We start from the raw sequence: 6,047 nt of genomic DNA on the forward strand, positions 1-6,047 counted from the left end.
GCAATTAAATAATCCCTAAATACATGTTTCTCAACTAAAATGACATTATCCTCAATGAAAAATAATTGGAAAGTTACATCAACTAGAAATCTTAATATAAGGTTCTCCACAGAATCTCTGAAAGAGGATAGTTCATAGAAATTTATGTAGACCCAAGATTTCCAACAACAGAAAGACACCTTCATTGAAACTGACAGATTTCACCCAGAACCAGATGATCCCAGTTGTGCAGAACCACTGATTGTCACACTCTCCTTTGTATACTTTGTTGTTGCTTTTTTTTAAATTTTTGAGTTTTTTAAACTTTTTACTGATTTGAAGTCATACAATTTTCATTTTTTGTACAATGTTACACATACTAATATTAATAACTTCAATATGACCAGAGTATAATTTAGACATTCCAAACTATTGCAAATACAGCCAATTTAGAAAATTATTCAATAGGACAACAATGGGAAAAAACAATTAATGGCCATACTTGCCATTAATGTTTCTAAAATAAATTTTGATTAAGAATATTCTAATCAAAAATTGCCCTAATATAACTAGAGATAAACATCTAGGGTATTTTGCTACAACTCTATTTATGCAAATTACATGACTTGACCTCATCATATGAATCACTTCAACCTCAATAGAAATTTTTCCTTTTATCAGTTTTTCATGATATTTTCTTTTAGAGATACTGTAAGTCAAATAATGAAGAAACTCACACATATGAACCATTAATAACTTTTAACAAAATAAACAGAAGTGAAACATATTAAGCATACAAAAACCCTGAGAATGAAATAATGGCTGTTATGGACTGAATATTTGTTTTTCTTAAAATTTATATGTTGTAATCCTAAACCCCAATAAGTTGGTATAAGGAGGTGGGACTTCTAGGAGGTAATTAGGTCATGAAGGTGGAGTCCTTGTGAATGGAATTAGTGGACTTATTAAAGAGACCCCAGAGGTCTCTCTCTCTCATTCTTTCTGCCAAGGGAGAACACATCAAGAGGATGGCAGTCTATGAACCAGGAAGCAAGCCCTTACCAGACACTCAATATTTTGGCCTTTTGATTTTCAGCTTTTCAGTTTCCAGAACTATGAGAAACAAAAGTTTGCTGTCTAAGCCACCCAGTTTATAGTATTTTTGTGATAGCAGCCTGAACAGACTATGACAATAGTATATTACACTAATCTTACCAACAATGTACCTTTTGTAACCAATATAAGTACATGAAATGTCCTTGTGCTAGAAAATGAGATACAAATATTCCTGGGATATAACAGAGTGTTTGTCATATCAAAACCCAGAGAACATGATCTTGCAGCTCCACTGAAGTTGATTAGTCTCTTGTGAAGCATCTGAGATCTTCTTTACGATCATGGGACTCTGGCTCTTCTGTGCCAATCATGGATAATGACTACTTGTCCTCTGAGCATCTCAGACCATTCTGAGTGTTTGGCTGTTCAATATCCTTAATAGATTTTTTTTCTCCTTACAAAGAACCGGAAGTGAAAAACCTTTAGGTATGCAGTATACCTAGCAGAACGGATTCATGATAAAGAATGATCCTACACATAGAAAGCGTCCATGTAGGATGGTCATGCAATTTTATCCTTTAATTTAGTTCACAAAATAAATAACTAAGACCATAACCCATCTTACCCATCAGAATAATCAGTGTAAATTATATAGTCCAACCAGTTATGAGTAATTGAACAATATTTTCTAATCGTTGCTAACCCTTCATGTCATACCTGGATTAATGGCACAAGTAAGATGGAAGAATGCATATCTCAATTAAGAAAATACAGCCTTAATACTGTTTCCTCCTAGGATTTAAAAGCTGGAAAAAGCATTGTTTTCACCCTAATGATAAGACAAGGCTAGACAAACTACAAAAACCACACATATTCTGAAACTCTTTAGGGATATGAAGGTACAGGGTAACCAAGTTTCTAAATTAAAAAAAAAAAAGGCAGGAATTTCTGAGGTAAGAAAGGATACATGTACTTTCTCAACTGTGGTAGAGTACAAGAAGAAGGTGGCTTCCATGCAATTTAATTTTAAAAATTAGTTAAAATTTTATTCAATTGCTGAAAGCCAAATCTTAGCTACCATGACAATACAGAACTTCTGGGAGCCTCAGACACAAGAGCAATTCCACCTACTCATGTGTTTTTGCATGGACCTTCCCCCAGGTGCCAACGTTAAATATTAGAGACAAGCAGAAAACCAGAAAGTGCCTCCCTTGGTTCTGGAGGGGATGTCATGAGGAAAAGACATGAAGTCCAACTCCTGCCTGGATTCTCTTCTCCTATAAAGTAAAACCCTTAATCTGCTGGTGAATGGGCCACAAACCCTGCCACTTTCAAGGCACAAGTAAACACCCAGTATTGTTAGAGATGGGTAAAATAAATAAAGGTTTTCTACCTCTATAGGGGCAGGAAATTGTCCTCAGCTCAGGATCCTATTCTAACATTAGTAAGTGTATGCTACCGCTGGGGGTATGGTAGTGTCTTAGACCATTTGCATTGCTATTAAGGAGTGCTGGAGGCTGGATAATTTAGGAATAAAAGATATTTGTTTGTCTCATGGTTATGCAGGCTGTACAAGAAGTATGGTGCGAGCACCTTTTTTCTGGTGAGGGCATCAGTCTACTTCCACACATGGCATAAGATGAAAGGGAACTGGTGTGTGCAGAGATCACATGGGAGTGAGGAAGCAAGAGAGAGATGGGGGAGGTGCCAGGCTCTTTTCAACAATCAGTTCTGTGGGAACTAATAGAGTGAGAACTCACCTGTTACCCCAAAAATGGCACCAAGCCATTCATGAAGGATCAGCTCCACGATCAAACACCTCCCACCAGGCCCCACCTCCAACACTGGGGATCAGATTTCAATGTGAGATTTGGAGGGAACAAACAAAGCGTATCTAGTCCATAGTATTCCTCTTCTGGCCTCCCAAGTCAAATGTCCTTTTCACATTGCAAAATATAATCATTCCATCCCAATAGTTTCCAAAAGTCCTAACTTGTTCCAGAACCAACTCTAAAGTCTAAAGATCTAAAGTCTTATCTGAGATTCAAAGCAAGCTATTTCCATTTGTAAACTTTTGAAACAAAAAACAAATTATTTAGTTCAAGAGGCAATGGTTATACAAGCATTGTGTAAATGGGTAAATAACACACTATTATGTGATATCTGCCATAGAGACAAGGCTGAGATTGGTTTTCATGAGGATGAGAAATAGGGATGCTTAGAAAGACCCACCTCAAGCATATAGGGCCTGTTTAACCAGGACAAGAGAGAATTTTCCCTTCTTTCACACCACCAGCCTGAAAAGCACTAAGTAATATGCTTCTCTTTTAGGTACTAAGTTGTAGTCACTTCCTTCAATAAGTCTTCAAAAAATAATGTGTTTTGGGATTGTTGTTATTTTCACAGTTTAGAATTCTTTCTCTCCAGTGTAAGAGGGGTACAACTTTTGAACATTTTGAAGTAAGTCTGGTGGGGTTTTCTCATCTCTTGAAACTTCCACGTTGATTATCGGCCCATACAACAGAAGTTCTTTTTTTACACTCCAAAATCAGCTCCTGAGAAGATGGAGGTGATTTGCTTCAATTCCTTTGATCAGTTATCAAGTTATGTGTTAGTATTTGGCTATGTGGCTATATGTTTATTTTTTTATTTTTACAGACAGGGTCTTGCTATGTTGCCCAGCCTGGTCTCAAACTCCCAGGCTCAAGCAATCCTTCTGCCTACTATATTGAGTAGCTGGGACTAACAGGCATGTCCCACCGTACCATGCCTGGTTCATTTGACTATATTTTAATATAGTGTTATCAGGTATAATTTCTGAGTGACAGATGTTCCAGATGGAGGCAAACTTTATCCGACACTGTGGTGCAAGTATGTGTGCACTAATATATAGAATAAACCAGTCTGAAAAGTCCAAAATTGATTTTTGGCATGTAATGAATTAAGGGAGTTATTAAGAGTCTTTTTGCAAGGGGCAGTGGGGCAGTGTACATATATTTCTGCAATAGAAATTTTTCTCTCCATTGTGTCGTGAGTCTTATGAAAACTGACTTGACCTAGAACCTTAGGGAAAAAATATTTACTAAGTATTTCATGCACACATGTGTATATGCATAATGCACTGCATTAGATAATTCTTTATTAAATAAAGCATTTCTATGTGCTTACCATGTATTGGGAAGTTGTCTAAGCAATTATAACTATACATATCTAAATTAAGAAAAGACAGTCTTAGTTCTGATTCTACTTAGGATTTATAAAGCTGGAAAAAGCATTGCTCCCACACTAGTGATGAGAAAAATCTGAATAAACTACAAAATCATTCATGTTCTGAAATTCATTAGGGATCTGAGGGCATGGATAATCAAGTATCCTGAATTCCAATTAAGTATAGGCCCTGCTTAGGTAAGAAAGGACACAGGAGGACGACTTAATTTTTCTTCAAGACCCTATGAAGATTCCTAAGGGGAATTATTTAATTACCTTTATTGATATAGAAATGGAGGCAAGAAAAGGTGAAATCATTTGATCAAGGTCACACAATAGGTAAATCATACAGTCAAGATGTCAGCCTGTTAGTTTGGAGCAGTCATCCTTGCTGCAAGCCACTCTGCTATGCTACCTCTGTCATCATTGCTAGCACTTCAATTCAGACCCCGGAGGAAAACCACTTAGAATACTAAGACCGATGCTGGAGCTCCCGAACTTTTTCCCTTGTATCTGATCCCAAAGTGTGTGAGGTTTATGTCTGTTATCACATATAACATAGTAAGAATAAGAACCCCAGAGTCAAAGAAAAGCAAGAAAAATCCTTGGTTACCTAGTACAACACACTTTTTACAGCTAGGGCAACAGCCCAGGGAGGTTAAGAGACTCTGGTCAAAGATTTGAGGGTGAGAGACACCATTGAATCCTAGTCTATTGCCTGACTGTGTGAGTGTAGGAGCTAAAGGAGACAGAATAGGAGGGGTCTGGTTTCTGGGCTTGGGATAAAGGAGTGTTTTGTTGCAGTTAGATATATCCTTTGTGAGACATGAACCCTACTGGAGTCAAGAGATCCACTGGGTTCATAAATGATAGAACTATCTCAGTGGCCTTGAAGACTATAATGACTTCAACCCCAGGAGAAAAGATGGAGAATTAATGTTCTAAGAGTTGCAGGGCTCCTAGACAGTACAGAGAAAAATACGTGCAAACTTGCTCTGTGCTGATCCATTGAGTGAAGAAACACACACGATTTTCGTCCCTCTATCTCAACCTTGCCTCTTGTGTCCCTGCTCCTCTGATTAGCGTGTATGTTCCTCCCTTTACAATAAAGATATTGACTAACCTGGGAATGAGGTGATGAGAACAAGGACCTGGAGAGTGTCAAACTCCCCATGTTGGCTGTTTTACACAGTGGAGTTGATACTCAAATTATCTTTGCTATGAACCCTCCCTTGTTTCCTGAGCAAGTGGAAAGTATAGTAGTGAGGACTTCAGAGTGAAAAAGCTCTGGGCTTAACATCTAACCAGTTCAACCATGCTGAGCTCAATGTCCTTCTCTGTAAGACTAAGAAGTGTCTACATTGAATCATTGTCAGAATGTTTTGCTGCAGCTTCAAAATGGGCATAGGAGGGGACACAGCTTGTCTTTCAAAACGAAGATTCTAAAAGCTTTCGTCACTTCATGCAAGTAATTTGCTCTTTTATTGCATTCTGCAAATCAGACCTCATTCATATCTTTCCCACTGCCTTGCTTCTATTACAGACACTTGAATGAGAAAGAGGTGAGGATAGTGCCTACATAATCTGACCCTCCTTCCAGTATCTGGCCTGTTGGTTTCACACAGCTTTGGTTTTCATAGTAATTCCATGACCTGTGAGGACAAAAAGCATTGTATGTTTTAAAAAGAGAAGCTCAGGGGCGTACAGCCAGCTTCTCAACCATGCAGAGCCAATTCCTTCAACATGGGCCTTTGAGGTGCAGGGCTGAATTCCACTAGAATTGACACTAGATTTTTTTTGCCAGC

Source organism: Macaca nemestrina, chromosome 12, assembly GCF_043159975.1.
Source record: "Macaca nemestrina isolate mMacNem1 chromosome 12, mMacNem.hap1, whole genome shotgun sequence".
In the NCBI taxonomy this organism is placed as follows: domain Eukaryota; kingdom Metazoa; phylum Chordata; class Mammalia; order Primates; family Cercopithecidae; genus Macaca; species Macaca nemestrina.